The following is a 19,962-nucleotide window of genomic DNA, read 5'->3' as shown; positions in this document are numbered from 1 at the left end:
GTCTAGACCAACTTTTACATTATCTTTGATTTCAGAACACTAAAGGTATTGTAAAAAGTAAAAAGCCTGATCAGACCAAGTGCATTTGTATATTAAGTGTGCACTTGGATCTCAGTATTAAAAGAAAAATACCAAATCCATTACCCATAACCTCTCAAACTTTAACAGGATATTGATTTACTAAGTTATAATGAGCCAACATTTCCGCTGCTGTGAACTGACATTTATATCAGATGAGGATGTGGCTCAAAAGTGTTGACAAGTGTCTGATTCAGTTTTTCTAAACTAACTGACTTTTGTTCAGTTAGAAGGTATAAAAAACCAGGATTACGTAACAAGGAAAATATTTTCCCTGCTTTTTGAAAAGAAATAAAGTCATAATACAGGTTTAATACCTTTGTTGCCATCCATTGAAAACTCCTTTTGATTCCTCCAGAGAAAACCCAACTCGCCAGCTAGTCCCAATAGCCACAGGAAATTGTGTGTTCTTGTGGGTTGCTCAATCAAGTTTAAGTCAATAAACATTTCATGACAGAAAATCTAACCTGAATCTTTTGAGAATGATCCAACAAGTTCTTAATCACTTTTTAAAGTAGATGGATAAACTACAGGCCTTTAAAATATAGTGTTTGGCAAGCCACATATTTTGAATTTAAAGGTTTCTATAGTCCCATCAGTCACATTGCATTTTGTTACATTAAAAAACCTCTACTTTAGAACTCTAGTTTAGAAAACCAAGCACCTTTAAGGATGGAGGGGGAAGACCTTTAAAGATTTAGGTTCAGGGCAGCCTTTAAGCTTTGCGGGGCCCTATGCAAATTAATGTTACCTGTTTGGCCCAAGTGATTAGCCGTATTCAAGGCCTTGCAGGGTGTTTCCACTAGGGTGAGAAATTGACTGTATCATCCAGATGTATTCTTTAGTATAATCTTGTTTATTTAAAAGAAGTCCAGAAAGTCCTGTTTCCCTGAACACCATAGAAACAAATGGCAGGCAGTTTCCTTGTTCAGAAATCCTCAGATATGCCACTCCAATGAGCTCTGTGCCCAAGAAGCTCTGTCTCAGGGTCATGCTCACAACTGCTTCTAAAGGATTTCACTGGCATTCTCCCCTAACTCACACAGGCTGCAAAACCAATATCCTAGCCCCAGTATTTGCAACCAGGGAAATCTCTCAACCCACATGGCTTAACTCTAACCTGCCATGTGCCTTGGGCAGTCCCTCTTTTGTTTGTAGGCATCTTTTCTACATTAAAGGGGTTTAATTTATCTTTTAAATCTGAAAGACCTGCTTGACTTTGGCTATGTCTATGGATTGTCTTTGGATCAAAGAACCACCTGATGGCAGCCATTTCAACAGAACAGTAACTAAAATGCAAGTTTCTGAGTAGGGAAGGGCAGTTATAGAATTCAGGGGCTGACTTTTAGAAGTACTTAGGCACCTAAAGAAGCAGAGTAGCTTCCTAATGGGATTTTCAAAGCAGCTAGACCAGTGGTTCTCAATCTGCGGCCCAATCATCAGAGCTGCAGCCCATGTGACATCCTCAGGGCCATGATACAGGTAGTATTGGATGCAGCCCACAATAGTAAATAGGTTGAGAACCACTGATCTAGACATTTAGCCCTCAATCTCTACCCATGACATACAGGTACTAGCTCAGATGGAACCGCAGATGAGAAAGCAGGGTAGGTGCTATGGATAGTGGGTTAGAGGTGGACATGGCTGCATATCATGGACAAGCCTAAATCACCACTGTTTTCCTTTAATACCATTATATATGTTCCTAGAAAATTCAGTTTGGTTGTTCAGTAATCAACCCTTTCAGTAAGTAGCCAGATAATCAGCTGTTGATTGTTTAGAAGGTCTGTGTTTGGGGTCACTAGAATCCCTGTAATTAGCTTTCTACTGGTAACTGTAGTGAGATTCATCTATTTCTTGTTTATTCCAAGTGAAGGCAGCTTTGCTTGTGCAATAACATAAGCAATGAAACACAGGGTTGCTATTGTTTCTAGTCACTGACTTTATAGGTATCATGGGCTGCTGCACAAGGTGTGAAAAATTGCATGCCACATCATGCCACCAAACAAGAAAATGTATATCACCCACCACTGTAAAAGCTCAATACACTGATAGAGAACAGAAAGTAACAGAGCAAATTCCTGTTACCTTAGCATGATATTTTAACCCCTATTTTCTCTATCATATCGGGAAAAGACAGCCTTGGTGGGAGTGGGTAAACCCCACTGAAGTTAATGGAGTAACATCCACTTAAACCAATTTTAATTTGGCTCAGTGTAGTTCATATAAGGCAAAAATCAGAGAAGGAACATAGCATATTTTAAGATTATGCTGAAAGAATATGCATTTTCATACTGGATACCTGGAATAAATTCTGATCCGAATTTCTGGTTCTACAAACAGGTAGGTATCCACTAGGGCACCAATCATGCAACGAGCTTTGAACAGGAGAAGGGTCCACCTGTGTGGGCTTCATTGAAGGACTGGGGCCTTGATTTGTATAAAATAAATGCTGGAAAAATCTAGCACACACTCAGCTCAATCAGATATGTTCCCCACAGAATATAGAGTTAATTAATCCCTGTGCAATCCTTACATAGTTTGCTCATGGCTTCATTCCTGTCAACCTAAGAGCTCTAGTTAAAAATTAACATTTATGTTTTTTCTCCCACATTTGTTTTTCATTATCAAAGTTAGACACTAATAAAATGTATTGAAAGATAATGTGTCATTTCCCTAAGAAAATCTTGATAGCTTGTAATAAACTTATTAAAACAACCCCCCACTTCCCCAAAAAATCACCATAAACACCAGATGGCCAAATTCCTTACTCAATTTTAAATCTCTGACTTCAATAAGAGTAAGAAGGATAAGTAAGGGCTTCAGAATTTGGCCCCCAAATGTCCTATGTGTGGGTCCCATGCTGAACACACTACTGGGTATAGGGCTTATCATCATGTATAAATAGTCTCATTGACTTCAATAGATTGCTCACGGTAGCCAATGGGATTACTCACAATATTACTATCTCCAGTAGTAAAGTATTTTCAGAGTCAGGACAAATTTGTTTTAGGACCCAGTTCAACAAAACATGTATGCTCCTTAACTGGGCATACATGCATAGTCTCACTCGAGTCAATGGGACTACTTCTATGTTAAATGTTAAGCACATGTGTATCAGAGCCTAAGTTTCCATTATTTCCTCCAGTTTTAATTTCCTAGTTTCCTTGGTCTCTCTTTCCTCCTACTTTGGTTGCCGTTTCAATAACCATAAAAGGGAGGAGATAAAAGGGCTTTCTATGGATAAGCGTTAGCAGGGCATATTCTCTGACATTTGCAGCCGCCGGGCACTGCCTTGAGATCAAGTCTTACATTTGTGTTATAAACTCAGACGCCTGATTCTCTTTTCTATTCAGGCTGACAGTACATTTCCTCTTCAGCTGAGCAATACAGCCAGCCAGCTGTAAAAAATTACAGGATGCTGAAATCTCACTGTGCCATTCCCTTTGCTAAGACCAAGGATATGATGTAGCTGAGCTCCCTTCCTATTCTATAAACTACCTTCCCCAGGAAACCTCTAGTTAACTGTACCCTAAACAGCTACTGTGGATTACTCATAACCATTAAAGAGATTTTCTTCAAATAAACATGTTTAGGATTTTCTAATAGCAATTTAAACCTAATCTGAGAATGTCTGGAAGTGGAAAATGACTTCTACGTGCTGAGGATAGTGTTCCATTACCAGTAATTTATTGTCTTTAAGAGCATCACTGGAACATTTATTAACACAACAAAACACAGACGTTTCCAGTTTATTGTAAAATCTCATTGCCTTTGTCCATTTGTGACTAAGTACAGTAGTGCAATTTATATTCCTAGACAGTTTTCCATTTTTAAAAAAGTGTACTTAGAACTCACATGAAGATTTCAAAATCCAAAAGTCAGAAAAAGCCTCCCCACATGGAAGCCAAGATGCAAAAAATGGAAACAGGTTTAGCTGAAGAAAAGTGAGTACATGAAAAATGCATTAGCTAAAGACTTCTTGATTATAATGTTTATAGTAATATATGTACTTACCTAAGAGATTATAGTCACATTTGATTCAACAGAGGATATTTCACAATCCTCCTAGGACACGTCTCATGTTTATGAGTTATGAATTTCAATTTAACTAGCTCTGTTTTGTTTGTATTTATTCACTCTACCCTAGAATTGTAAACGACATAAGGACATTCAAAAGGACACCATTAAAACATGGATTTTAAAAACATCCTTATCATTGTTACTAGCAACATTTTAGGACCCAGTCCCACAAACTCTTATACTTTGAAGTTAATGGGATTGTGTGCGCGAATGAAGGCTTGGGCCACCACAGTATTATGGCCTGATCCTGGCCCCAACTCCATCCTCTAATGGAGCATCCAGGAGTAAGTCCCTGGGTGAGTAAAGCCAGTGTGGCCACCTCTGTGTCATCTAATCTCTACTCCAGGCATAGGAGACATTTCTGCGTAGGTCAGAGGCATGGCTGGGGGTGGAGCCAGAGCACACTGCATTCCAGTGATTCCCTGCTGGTAGACTGGTCCCTGCAGGGCTACTCTAGCCAATGTAATTTAGAGTAGCCCACAGATGCAGCTGGGCCAAGGACCAAGGGAGTAGAAAGGTGACTGAGAGCCACCTTTCTTCCCACACCCTGGGTCCAATACTGGACCTGGGTTCTGGTCCCTTAAAATTAAATAATTAAAAATATAGTTTACTTTTCACCCTTTTTTCTGCTTTGTTCACTTTCTACACTTGATTCAGTTTAGACAATGAGGCTAGTTCTGAACTCCAGCCTGAGCCACAACATCTACACAGCTATTTTTAGTGTGCTAGTGAAAGCCCTGCTGGCTGCCACAAATCTGTGTACCTGGGCTGGGAGGTTTGCTCCCAGATGCAGTGTAGACATACCCATAGAGGGCAGCTGGTCTCTATAAAGAGCCATAGGGGAACAGAAGACAGGAGGCTGTGGCAGAGGCTGCAACAAGCTGGAAGCTTCTGAAGAAGACCCTTGACCGGGGGCAAGAGTTTGGGTCTGGAAGCCAGAAACGAAGGCAGAGAGTGAGAGGCTCCTGCAGAGGACACCCTGAGATCAGGGGAGATGCTCCAGCTAGGAAGGCCTGGGAGTAAGCCTGCTGCAGGGAAAACTGAGACACTGGGGTGTTTTCAGACAGCACCTCAGCAAGAAGGGGCTGTGCCCAGCTTAATGCTGGGCGGGCGGGGAAAGAGATGTTTTTGTGTTTATTTTGAACTTTATGGCCATAAAAAACAGATCATAAGGAGGGTTATTACTGAATAGAGAGAAGCCTTTTATGGGTTACTGAGGAATAGTTGGGGCCATGAGGGGGCACCTAGTGCCAGCTCTGTTCCAGGCCCCCAAGAGAAGCTGTCTTCAGTCTCTTGTATATCAAGTCTCACATTTATAATTAAGTATATTGTGCTTTTAAAATAAGTGTATTGCATTATAAAATATACAGACACTTAATCAAGACCTTTTATTGAAGGTCTTGTACTTTAGCAAAGGTGTGACTATGCCTCTTTACCTAGCAGTGTACGTTTCTTTGTGTTTACAGTTCGCACATTTCATAGCGGGCTAAAGAAAACTTTATTTATGCTAGTAATATAAATAAAAAGCCACAAAAGCTTTTAATCTCAAAGCTAGTCTAGCGTCTTTGTTGCCGCGTTACAGCTGTTTGATTTCCCTCATGCTCTGAATGCATCTTTGTGCTCTTATACCATAATTATTCTATTAGTATCCATAAGGCTACTGTATCAGCGGAATAGTATTCGGCACAGGTGTTGCTCTAATGCTAACACAGTTGGAACAATCACAGTGTCCAACAGCCTGCAAATCCCACTTGCCCCATACAGCTGGTTTGTTTTTCACCATTAATTTTACAATGGATTTAATCCAGGATAAAACATGTAGGTGTTGCCCTGATAGTTGATTACAGGATGCTAGTATGGATTCACAGATCACGGTGAATGGAGATTTTTTTTTTTTTTTTTTTTTTTTTTTGGAGAACACTGCTGTCAGCTGCCTTCCTGGGCCCATCTACATTAGATAAAGCAGCTGTATTAGGGAATTATGTTATAACTTGATAGTCATAGAATCATAGAATATCAGGGTTGGAAGGGACCTCAGGAGGTCATCTAGTCCAACCCCCTGCTCAAAGCAGGACCTATCCCCAATCAAATCATCCCAGCCAAGGCTTTGTCAAGCCTGACCTTAAAAACTTCCAAGGAAGGAGATTCTATCACCTCCCTAGGTAACGCATTCCAGTGTTTCACCACCCTCCTAGTGAAAAAGTTTTTCCTAATATCCAACCTAAACCTCCCCCACTTCCATCACAATACCACACATATATAAAGGAGACTATACAGTATTATAACCATGTCACACCCTGATCTTTATGATTTGATCCTTTCTACACAGACAGAACCAAACCCTGTTATAACAATGTTAGAGAACAGAAGCCACTGACTTCATGGTGTTACACCCTCTTACACAAGGGCTGAATTGGGCCTTTCATTCTATAAGATTACTTAGTTCCATACTTACAGTGTTATGTTTCAGAGTAACAGCTGTGTTAGTCTGTATTCGCAAAAAGAAAAGGAGTACTTGTGGCACCTTAGAGACTAACCAATTTATTTGAGCATAAGCTTTCGTGAGCTACAGCTCACTTCATCGGATGCATACTGTGGAAAGTACAGAAGATCTTTTTATACACACAAAGCATGAAAAAATGGGTGTTTACCACTACAAAAGGTTTTCTCTCCCCCCACCCCACTCTCCTACTGGTAATAGCTTATCTAAAGTGATCACTCTCCTTACAATGTGTACGATAATCAAGTTGGGCCTTCTCCCCCCCCTGCCCCCCAAACCCACTCTCCTGTTGGTAATGTTGAATCCTGGGCTGGAATTTTAACTTGTTTAAAGTGGATGTGTGATGGGGTGGGACTCACCACTCCAGCACCTCCTCGTGGCCAATATGGGAATTAGCTCTGGTAGCCAGTGCACCTTGCTCTGGTGGTGCTCTGCCTGTCACCTCTTCTGCTCCTGGATCCACATCCCTCCAAGGACTGCAATGTCCTCTTCAATGCCACAGCCCTCCAGCTGTGCCACACTTGATGTCTCCTGGAATGGGGGAGTACCACTGTCCAGCCACTTCTCTCAGTGGTGACTGCAGTCTACTGTTTAGCCACTTCCCCAGTGGCAAAGAGTGGGGTGGGGGAGAAGGGGACCCGAGCCTGCCCCCTACTCCAGGTCCTGGACCAGGGACCCTGTAGATAGCAGCCACTTTCTGTGTCCCCTCCAACTGCTCAGACTATTTTCGTGGGCCACTTCTCTGTGGCCCTAGCACCTCCTTCACCCTTACCTCAGGGCCTCAACATGCTAGTCTGAGCAGCCAGCCAGGAGCTCGCTCTTACTTCCCTTATCCTGCCCCACCAAGCATGATAAAGGGAAGGTGGATTATTTTAATCAATAAACATGTTATGGAAAACTACTGTTGAAAGGAATCATGAGGCAGAGTAAATACTTGTCAAGTGAGCTAAAAGAACTGCTAGTTACAGGTTTTCAAGACTTCTAGTGAAGTTACAGATTGCCACAACAGATTAGACTCTTCTGAAGAGGAAAGGAAAGGCCCCATATATGTACCATCAGAAACCTGGGTTTAATGCAGTATTTGAGGGAGCAAGTGTGTTGCCCTTTTTGGATATTTCTTCCTAGAAGCACTTGACAATTTCCACATCATCCCAAAGTGGTAGGAAGATTGGAGCATGGCCATCATTAGCATTAGCCTCACACACATGGTTGGTACCATCCCAACAACCCAGCAGGACCAGGACTTTACTGAAAGATATTCTGACCAGACAGAATCAGCTCCATCATTGACTGCTGAGATGTGAACCAAAGGTTCATGCTACTCCCCTGTCCCTGTGTGTTTCCTCTCACCTCGTTTCTATCTAATAAGTGTCCAACATAGCCATTTAGGACAAATCTAACCTTGCAACACTTTACTGTGATCAGTTTGGGCAGCTAAAAGCTAGTCCTGGCCTTGCTTCCCATAAACTAGCCAGATGAAAAACAACCACCACCTAGCTAAATATTTTCCCAAGCCAGGGGTGCATAGCTTATGTCCCAGAATGGCTAATAGGGTCTTGCATCATATGCTGGGGCTAAGATTGTCCAGCAACAGAAACTAGTACAACCTAGAGACAGGAAGTGCATTCTTATCTTTTTTGCCATTTTCTCTTACCCCCCCCCCCCCCCCGCCACCCCCGCAAAATGCATTTGTCTTGTTTTGTCTTCAGAAGAGACAGGATTAGACTTTAACAATAGACTCTGAGGACCTGAGATCTACCAAGTAAAAGTGACTTCTCTTCTTTCCCACCAAGGACAGGAGACACTATCTGAGAAACTGAAAAGTACAGGGTTTTTATACTTTAAAATGCAAACACGGAGAGAGGCCAGAAGGAATTTGTTTAAAATGAAAAGTTGCTTGACCTTCTTCACAGTAAATTTTTTACCTTTTCTCTTTTATGTGTGTTTTAATAACTACTAGCAATAAATTTTCATTTGGTGGTGTGCCACAAGCAAAATAAAGTCCCTGCATCAAAACTCTGATCCCAAAACGTCTGATGTGGCATAAAAGTAACAAATAGGGAAGCTTAAGAATTATAACATCCGGAAAGCCCATCCAATCCTTACAGCAACAGGCAAGTCCAACACATATGATATCAGAGTCGGGGGACTAGTGTGTTACATTCTACCATTTCTAGAGGTTGATCACATAAGGGGTTAATGAGTCTGTTATAGCTGGCAGCTAATGAACTTAGGCCCAAATCTGCAAAGACATTTAGGCTCCAAACTTCCATTGATTTTGTAGAAGTTAGGAGCCTAAATACCTTTGTGGATCTGTGCCTATGTCTAGCTCAAGTGGTGGAACTTTATGGTTGTAGGAAGGGATTTTCAAAGGCAGCTCATAAATTAATCTTACTTAAGAAGCTAAACTGGGAGTTGGCTATTAGCTAAACTTTTAGATAGCTGACAAAATTTAAACAAGACCAGTTACTTACAGTAAGTTTAATTTGAAGTCTCTGCTCCATTTTTTGGATACTGCTCAGCACTGCGTCTACTGTTACAGATTTGGCAGGCTCTCCATGCAGGGTGGCCACCAGATTGCTGAGAAAAGAAGTCCGGACTGTGCATCCCCAGGTGTTTTAAGGCTCCAAAGTTTGAACGGACCTCAGGCTCTGCTACAGTCTTGGGGTCCCTAGGTATACTTGGAGTGAAGACCTTCTGTTTAACATTCCCTCCTGAGAATTTCAATCACATGGCCCACTGCAGCACTTGTCTCTGAAGTTCAGATCCTGAAGGAAGAGAAACTACTGCTTCCCTTCTCCAGCCTGCCCAGCACCCAGTTTGGCTCGATGTCTCACAATGTACCCAGAGAGTACCCCAATATATAACTAATGCATGCGATAATGTGGCTTACTGCTATATACATAAGAGTGGCCATTCTTTATATTTGTTATAATGCAAACTATATAATGGCTTTACATACATTAATGTGAACTTCCTAACATGCCTGAAGGGCAGTGTTTGTTGCAAAGCCAGATAAAGGGCAACAATTTCAAGAGAAAACAAGCAGTCTATATTAACACAGTTTGCATGTAATGACTGGATTCCTCTAAGCTCCAGGGATGGGAAAGATTATTTGTCAGATGCCTTTTAGTTACAGACAAATTTCTGGAGAAATAATTAGGTTTGTAACACTGTGGCCAGCTTGTCCTCCCATTGATCAGGGAGCTAACACTGGATTGCCTTCAGGGCTGTCAAATGCAAACAGAATAGTAGCTCAGAAAGGACAGATAAAATAAGGTGTTATTTAGCGTGGTCATTATCCAGCTTTTATTGTGCTTGGCAGATCTTTTTGTTAGATCAACTAAAGATGTCAAAACTAGCCCTTACTTTCACTGAACTGTGGTACGCGACATCAGAGTGTATAGACAATACCTGCCACCAACAGTATCTGCCATCAACATCTAGCTCTCTAATGGCTTTCCTGACAGATTCTAAAGATACCCATGTTAAATCCCATAATAATGCGCCTCTTATTAGCCCTCAGTCTCAGAAGAAAAAATGTTTGGGGCACCCAAAAGCTTGCAGTGAAAGTACCCAGGTGTCATAAAGCTTCACTTGATTATACCAGGGGTAGGGAGAAAAATACTCGAGAGTCCAAAAATGGCATAACAACAATTGAAATGTTTTTGACAAGCATTTCCGCAATGATTCGTTTCTAGGGGACAGCCTGACCATAACCTTTTGCCAGAAAATGTTTAGAGTTTGAAGTCTTTAATGTAGTTCTAAGCAGGTCAGCAAAGTATAATGGCAAACCAAACAGTTTTTGATAATTGTTCCTTTAAAAAAAAATACAGTTCTAAGTTATAGCATACGTTCTCGGAAAGGTTATCTGTACTTCAAAGCAGCAAATCCTTGCAACCAATTTTCAGTGGATATTACTGGAAATAGGTCAGTTAATTCAGTGTCTGAATTATTAAGACTGAGCTTCTGTGCTTGTCTTAATTTCAATGAGAGCCTGCAAAACATTACACAAATGAATTGGGATTTATTCTGTCATTAGCCGTTATTCAGACAGGAAGCACTATATTGTTTACATAGTATAATATGCTACCTTAAATACTAGGGATCATATGTTTTTTTCAGGGACAGAGTTGCTGAATGTTTTGGCTAAAATGAACAGCAGAAAAATAGCTTAAAATTTTAACTTTAAATTGTCATCATTATAGTGCAGAGTGAAGGTTTCCTATTTCTTATATACTCAAAGAATTTCTGACTCTGCTGTAAACCTTTCCCCTAAACATCTGAAGGGTTAGCTACATGGTAGATAGAACTGGGGGGAAAAAGAAACAACTTGGTTATAATTAACACCTTTAGTTATTTCGGTTCAAGTCTGCATGTGGATACTCCTATTTCATAATAAGGGTGCTCTGTTTCAAAATAACTTAATATAGTAACAAGTGAAATTGTTAGTTTGAAGTATTCTGAAATAGGAGGGTCCATACTCAGACTTGAACTAAAATAACTAAAGGTGTGAATTACAACTGATTTAGTTATTTTGGTTCTATTTACTGTACAAGCCCGAGTTTTGCTTTAGGAGCCCTTTCATGTGAGTATGTTTTGTGAGCACAGGCTCCTCTCCAGAATGCATTAGAAGTTTACTAGATGTCTCCATAAGTCACATCACAGAATGGTTCTCACAATCACCAATTCCCTAACTACCAATTTTTTCCCTAACATTCTAGTCCCCTTTCACCACAGCCTGTCTGCATCTCTCATCTGCATCCCCACCTCTTTCAATGGCCTCCTCAGGGCATGAGAAAGGATAGACCCACTCTAATTTTACTGGAATGTACATCCCATCTAAGGGAATTTGTTACACTCTGGTCTTCCCTCCTTATGACACTGGCCTGCTCAACTGGAAGATTGGGGCAGTTGAAGATAGACCCTACTGCAATGTCTCTAGATTCTGCCTGTATACGTATGTAACCCTTCTGCCCATCAGAGTTGGCAGCAACGAGGGCTGGGTTCAGTATCTAGGGGTTCCGTTTTAATAACGCAACGCAAAACCAGCTCGAGCCCCCACCGAGTGACCTGGGACAATTACATACCACCCCCCTGGGCACCTCTGAGAGGCAATACTTCCTCTCTCGCAAGCACAGAGTCTGAGTGCAGCAAAAGCCTTTTAATAAAGGAGGGAGACAATGCGGCATTATGTTGGGGAAACACAGCAAACAGGGATTCATAACACAAACCACGAGCAAAAGACCCACCCCCAAAGTAAGTTTGACAGTGTCCTTTTCCCCTCAGGGTCTTAAGTCCAGCAACCCACCAGTCACCCCACCCACAGTCTTCTGACTGTGGTCGGTGTAACCCCCAGAGTTCAGAAGTTCCTCCACAGAGTTTACCTCCCAGCCTAGGTAGAAGTGTGGGGAGGTATTGGGGGGGGCATCTCACATGCTCCACTACTCAGGTCTACGGCCGATTGCCACGCCTCTCCATGTGACTCTGCTATAGTCTTCACCGCCCGCTGCTCCTCTCCACCAGCCGCCCTGCTATCCTCTCCACCTGCTGTCCTGCCGGCCACACCTCTCCACCAGCCACCGTGCTCTCTGCTCCTCCAGCTGTCCCATGAGCTGCTCCAGCCGTCCCACGAGCTGCTCCACTCCACCAGCCACTCCAGCCGTCCCACAAACTGTCTGATCCACCAGCCACTCAGCAACATATCTTCAGGCCCCCTCACTACTTAACACAGCACTCAGTGATTTCAGCTTGTAGTAGGGGAGCCTCAGTGCTGGTGCAGCATGGGCCCAAAGTGAATTCAGCTCAGCAGCCTGTAACTAGACTCCCAATGAAATCAAAATTAGCTCTGTTATTCCAATGAGAGAAGATGTAATTGGTGTTTCAGGCCCTCAAAAGCAGCCCACACCACCAGGCACAAATACTTCTCTCTACCCTCTTCCCCCAATCCCTGGGTTTTGGAACCCATGTCCCTTGTCTAGCAAGTGCTACTAAGTTGATGGTGAGTCCCTCTGTCATAAAACAGTTTCATTGTCCTTGATTAACACTTTATTCTTCCTGTCCCAATAACAGAGAAACTGGGGATCCCACAGCAGCCAAAGTGACCATTTGGGCTGCTGTGGGCTCATGCTAGGCTGGGTGGGTGTGCCTATGCAAACAAGATCAGACCCTGAAGTTCTTTTCCACAACTCGCCACAATTCACCACCAGATGTCAGGGTAGAGCTCTTCCTGACTCTGCACACGTAAACCTGCCTCTTCCTGCTCATCCAGTTCAGCAATTCTGGCCTCAGGATGCGGGACTTATGTTTTGAGGACTGTGAGCTGCTTGCGTCAGTTGTATACATACACCTACACAGTTGTACATTACAGACTTTGTGCAGTAAATTGGGTAGCCCACATATTGATCTGTTGTTGATCTTTAACGTCCATAGTTACCCTGGGATTTCTATTCTGTGACTGAGGACTAGATTGAACTAGTTTTTCTCTTTAAATATAAAGATGTTTGTGTATTTGTTTGTTCTGTGATTTTACTTTACTCCACTATCTACTAACTGAGCAGCCCTTCAGTGCCCAACTTCCACAGTAGTATAAACTGATTCTGTAGAAATAAATGCTCATTCTGCCAGTGCCTCTCTAGATTTGTGGATGAGCTGTGACTAGCTGGCTAGCTCTGTATTTATACCTCTCCAGCCCAAAGCAAAAGGACTTTATCCCTCCCATCCACACAATTATGATCAATTGCCACACAAGACAGTTTTTACCTTTGACTCATTCACTTCAAACCCTCACACACTCACAGTCTTCAAAGAGAGTACCCCCAAAGAGACTAGTTCAAAGAGACTGGTTTTATTAGCTGGCTCTTACAGCAGTTACATCCCTAATAATTAGATTCCTTTTGTCCAAGGGACAGTGCTAATATAAAATGTATGTATTTTCAAAAAGTCGCCTTGTCTCTGTTACTGGCATCATTTAAGAGATTTGCAGTTACAAATGAAAGCTACTGCAATATGCTGTTTGTCTAATTTTGCATTATAGTTGGTTTCGCATCTCACGCAATATGTGACAATGCTCTGCTGCACAGGTGTGCTAGTTAAGGGAAGAGAGTGTGAGGAACCTTCCTTCTCCACAGGAAGGGTTTCTAACAAAGTAAATTTCCTCATAGTAAAAATAATTGCAAATGACTAATTACTACAATAGACTCAGATAATTATGAATTATTGTAAATGCAACACACAGTATAGAAATAACTGTAAAAGATAAAGAGTGGGATCTTAAACTCAATAGAAAGATGAGGAGTGTATTTATGGATATACCCTGGGGCCACATTTCTCAAAAATATGTGCCTAAAGTAGGTTCCTCATCTGATACTTAAATAGACAAAATGACAACAGATGCAAGATGCTGCAGCAAAAAAAATGACATGAAAACACCATACAACATCATTAGATAGTTGTCAGGAAGAATAAATAAATACCAACATGCAGTTCAAGACAAAAGCAACTTAACAATGAAGACATCAGAACAATTAAATATACGGAGGCAGTACTTTAGTCAATTTCTGCATGGCGAGCCAGTGGCCAATCCCCCATATATAGCGGAAGGAGAAAATCTGGATGTTGAACTAGGACCTATCACCAGAGTGGAAGTAGAGACTGGGTAGTGAATCTGTTAAAAAGTGGAAAAGCACCAGGTCCAGAGAACATTCCAATGGACATTCTTAAGGTGGACTTGAAGAACACAGTAGACATTTTGACAGGCCCCTTATAAAAGATACAGGATGAAGAAAAAATACCAGATGAGTGGGGACAGGGTCATATAGTGAAACTGAAAAAGAAAGGAGACTTCAGTCAGTGTAAAAACTGGAGGGACAGTCAATTGCTGTCAATCCCAAGTAAGGTAAGGTAAGGGATTTACATGTATTATAGAGAAAAAAAGAAAGGTAGATTCAAGGTTACAACAAGAACAGGTAGGATTCAGGCAGAAGAAATTATGTACAGATCAACTAGTAACCCCACATATCATCATAGAACTGTTGACTGAATGGGAGTCACCACTTTATATGCTTTTTATAGATTTTCGACAAGCTTTTGATACAGTGGATAGAACAATTTTATGCTAGTTTCTTTGCCATGCCTCCAAGTTTTCTGAGCATCATTCTGAGCTTCTATGAAAATATGACATGTCAAATAATACATAACAGCAAACTAACTTTAACCATTCAAAGTTACTATGGACATCAGACAAAAATGTCACCCATGATCTTTTTATTTGTAGTGGATTGGGTCATGAGAAAGACCACAGAACAGCCAAGGGGCATATAATGGACCTTCACAAAGCAGTTAGAGGACCTTGACTTTAAAGATGACATCAGCTTATTAGCCCATACCCACAGAGACATGCAAGCCAAAACAAGATCTCCAGGCCTTTGTACAATTAATAGAGTTGAAAATCAACACCAAGACAGCTATATACCATGGGAATCACCACACAACAGAAATCACCAATAACACTTTCTGGGACTGACATAGAAGAGATCCAATATTTCACATATCTTGGCAGCTTTGTAAGTACAACAGGCAGATCAAATGAAGACGTTCAAGCCAGAATAGCCTTTGTAACTCTAAAACTAATCTGGAGAAACAGAAATCTTGCCCTCCAAACTAAACTGTGAATGTTTAACACAATTGTAAAGTTGATCTTACTATATGGCAATGAAACTTGGAGAGTTATTAAGACCTTACTCTCTGAACTCCAAGTTTTCAAAAAACAGCTGCCTTAGACAAATCCTCAATATCAGATGGCCACCCTATAACACTTCCGTGAGTAATTCTGTTTATTTCAGTGGGATTAACTGTAGGATCATGGGGTGCAGGACTTGGTTCTCATATACAGTTATTACAAATAGCCTCTCTCCTTTGTCCGGCCTCCATCTCTCCACCTGCATTTGCCCACTTCACTATACACTAGACACACAGACCAACATTTGCAAAATGGGTGCTTATAGTTAAGACTCTAATGGGGCAGGACTCACCACCGTGGTGCCTCCTGCTGGTTGCTCTGGGAATTAGCTCCTTCCAGCCCTCAGAGTGCCTCCTGCTGGCTGGTGTCTCACCCATTGTCTGCTCTGCTGTGTTGTCTCCACCACCGCGACACACGTCCCTTTCTGGACCATGATGTCCTCTTCGGGACGCTGCCTCCAGCAGTGCCCACTACTTCATTCTCTCCCCTTCCGGGGGTATATCAGCAGTCCTAGTCCACACCTGCCTTCATGGCCACCTGCCACCCTAAAGACTAGTCCCTTGCCTCAGGGACAAGGTGCAGTCCATGGGCCACACTCCCTCGTGGCAAGGTGCGGTGCAAGGGGGGAGGACCCAGGACCGCCCACTACTCTAAGCCCCAGCCCAGTGACCCTTTAGCAGCAGCCACTTGCTGTCTTCCTCCACTCCCCATCACTGCCTGCCTTCCTTGGGCCACTTCCCCATAGCCCTAGCACCCACTCAGACCTTGTTTCAAGGCCTGCAGTCTGACAGGACCAGGACCAGGACCAGGACCAGGACCAGGACCAGGACCAGGACCAGGACCAGGACCAGGACCAGGACCAGGACCAGGACCAGGACCAGGACCAGGACCAGGACCAGGACCAGGACCAGGACCAGGACCAGGACCAGGACCAGGACCAACCCCTCTTTCTACTAGGAGCCAGTCCTGCTCCCTTGCTGTCAGGGAGAAACTGTGCTCTCTGCTGTGCTGCAGCCTTTATATAGGACTCGGCCTGGCCCTGATTGGCTGTCCACAAGCCCTTTCTGATTGGCTGCTCATCTGCACAGCCTCTCTGGCCTACTTTAACCCATTTTCTCCTGGAGTGGGGCAACCATCCCACTACAGACTCCTAATACCATATTTCAGCACCTAAATTAGTGTCCTAATTTTTAAAAATTGCTGAGCACCCTGCAGCTCCCAATGACTTCTGTGTGAGCTTCAGGGTGGTCAGAACTTCTGAAAATCTGTCTTCTTATTAGGTGCCAAAATATGGACCTAAGAGCCTACTTTCTCTTCTCTTCTCTCTTATGCCTTTCTATTCCAAGCAGAACATAGGGCCTTCATCATCTTTGCTGATATCCTGCTTCAGTCTTAACTTCTTCCCATGTCATTTTGTGAGCTTTCAATTCTGCTTCTATTGTGTATTTCCATGTTATCCTTGGTCTACCTCATAGCCTCTTGCCTGGGGTTCCACTCCAATGCCTGTCTTGTTATGCTATTCAGGTCTTTCCTCCACGTATGTCCTAGCCCTCTCCTGTTTTGTTCTGTAATTTCCTGTTCTATTGGTTTCCTCCTGAATTCTTCATTTGTGACTTTTTCTGGCCTTCAGTGACTTCTTGCCTTGACATGTGTGCTACCGTGGGATTTCCCTACTTTGAAACAGAATTAGATCTCCTGGAAGAAACTAGCTTCAGACAGGACAACATTCTCCACACTTATATAATTAATAATAACTGGAGGTATTTGGGTCAGAACTGGGAAAATGCGCTGATTTCAGATCCCAAGTGTGATACACACTTATAGAATCCATAAAACACAGGCATATTTGAAATGTTGATAGGAAATTAAGAGGAATGCAAAGCACTAAAGTAATGCTTCATGATGATCCAAAATTTACCAGTTAGGCTGCTTGAATCTGTGCTGCCTTTGGGGATCCAGGGTGAACTTTAGCTACCAGAGAGGAATGACGAGAGACATGGCTGTAATATACTCCATTTTCTTTCCTTTTTTAGTTGTAACAGTTAAATAAGCCATAGGAAATAACTCAGCAAAATGACACTGCACACTAAATGTGGAAACAGCATGCCCATTGCCTAGGGCAACATCTGGCTATGCATGGATGATATGTTGCTGCAGACAAATCTTCATCTATTGTTGAAATCTTGACTACTAAATAATTAGCAATGTCAATGCCATTGCTAGCTAGGTGCTTATCTTCAGCAGCAGTTACATCTTCAGTAGCAGTAACACTGACTCTTTTCTTTGGCTTTGCTACTTTATTTGACTATTCTAACTCTATGACACTATCTGTCAAAGTCCAGGTGTGAAACCCAATGTGAGAGTTGAGGCTTAAATGCCCTTGACATCTTGGTCTTTGACTTTGTGATATCCAACCTACCTTTAGCCCACACTGTAATGACTTATGAGGTGCTGTACACATCCTCCATGTTAAACTGGTGACTCAACAGTTAATCTCTTTCCTACCACTACTTTCCTCTGCAATAAAGGAAAGGGTAAAATTTTCATAACCACTTACGTCATTGAGGAATGTAGATCCCATTGACTTACACTGAGACTTAGGCACTCTCTCAAAAATTTTATCCTGAATCTTACTGAAAGTCAATGGACTTAGGAGCCTAAGTGCCCCAGTCACTTTTGAAAATGAGACTCTTCAGTTACTTAGGTGCTTTTGAAAGTTCTACCCAAGGTATATAAACATTTTTAATAATTCATTGAATAATATTATTCAATCTGGATTGCAAAAACATACCTATTTTAATACCTTTTATTTTTTCTATTATATCTTAAGTGATAGATATTACAAAAGAGTAGAGCTAATCAAAATATTTCAAAATATGAGATTTTGACTAAATGTTTTGTTGACATTTCAAATACCAACAACTGGAGGAAAAATTCATGAAATTTTGCCCCACATTTTTCAGCCAAGCACTTCACTAAGCAGTTGCATAACTATCAAAATCTTAACAGTAAAACCTAGTCACAAACACATTCACAAATTCCTCATACCCCGTCAGTTCAACTTGGCTGTCATATTCCTTTTTGCTTGGTTTTCAGTGAAAAATGATGGCATATCCACCTTTATATTCATTGGTATTGAGTGTCTGGCAGTCAGAGTGTTAGTTGTCTGGAGGCAGGGAGAGAGTAGGAGAGTGAGAAGGGCTGTCATTTATACTCTATCAAAACTGAGTGGTCAGATGTTGTCAAGTGTGAAGAGCAGCACAGAAACGGCAGAGAGAGAAAGAGGGGGAAATGTTCTAGTACAAGAAATGTCTTTTATTTGGAGATGTTTATAACATGGTCTCATTAGAGCTTATTAAAGAAGCATCTTTCCTTCTCTCTCTATCATCCATATGACATGCAACACTGTGGGGAAAGGTCTACTTGAAGATTACGTAGGACAGCACTGCTAGAAATTAATTGTCTTTTGTATTCACAGAATTTCAGAGAAGGTCCAACTCCGCTTCTTCCTGATGTAATATTCCCATTAACATATCATTAAAATTTATCCCTTATTAATGCCATTCTCTGCTACTCGCAATACCTATAACACGTATTTCCCTTTCCCTACTCAGTTCAATGGGACTTCTCAAATGAGTAATGTTACTTGCATGTGTGTTTGCAGGACAGGATTCAGTAACTGGAGGGCACCCTCTTTCTCCTCACTAAAGTAAATTATGCTGTTTAATTTATCACAAGGGCAGAGAAGTCATTACCCCTTGTTGGAAGGCTAGGATTTTAGTCCTAAGTGTAAATGTGACTGAGTCCTGGAGTTTCTAGTTAGAAAAGCCATGTAAATATGCACAAAACATCTCCAACATCTTATACAACAATAGGAAGACTTATTGATATTCATGATCTAATAGTAGAATATATCAATTCATTCATACATCAGAATATACGTTTTGTACAAGGTACTGATAGAATATCTCAGTGTAAAATAAAAATGACTTATGTAGGGACAGAAAAAAATTGCTGGAATACTTTGAACACTATTCCATTATTATTAATTATTAGAAGAAGCTATGAATGTATAGTAAATAATATGCTTTACTAAAATTTACCCCTAACTACTGAAACCACCTAGATTTATTTTCATTTACTTCAGTGGCAGCTGGATGGTGGCCCAAGATGGCCCAATTTAGACCAAATGCATTTTCACCCTCAGTTACCTACATGAGCAAAATTTCCATCCCACGATGGAAACGTCCTTCACTGAAATATGAAACTGTATTCCTAGAAACTCCCTGATATAGAGGCACCAGCAGAAGCTTAAAACCCAAAGGATTTTGTTCAACAAAATTTCCAGCAAAATCTGCAAAATTTATAAAGACTCATCTGGTCAGAAAGGGGCACAACTTGATCAATTAACTTTGTAAACCTTGAACAGCTGAAGTGTGCAACACAGCCTAAGAAATAAACTGCTTTTCCAGTAATGCCACCAGTTTAAGTTAACTAGGGTCTGATCCAAATCACATTGAAATCAATGGAGACTCCCACTGAATTAACTGGATTTGAAACA

This window comes from Chelonia mydas, chromosome 7 (genome assembly GCF_015237465.2).
Source record: "Chelonia mydas isolate rCheMyd1 chromosome 7, rCheMyd1.pri.v2, whole genome shotgun sequence".
In the NCBI taxonomy this organism is placed as follows: domain Eukaryota; kingdom Metazoa; phylum Chordata; order Testudines; family Cheloniidae; genus Chelonia; species Chelonia mydas.
This window is presented reverse-complemented; position numbering follows the sequence as displayed.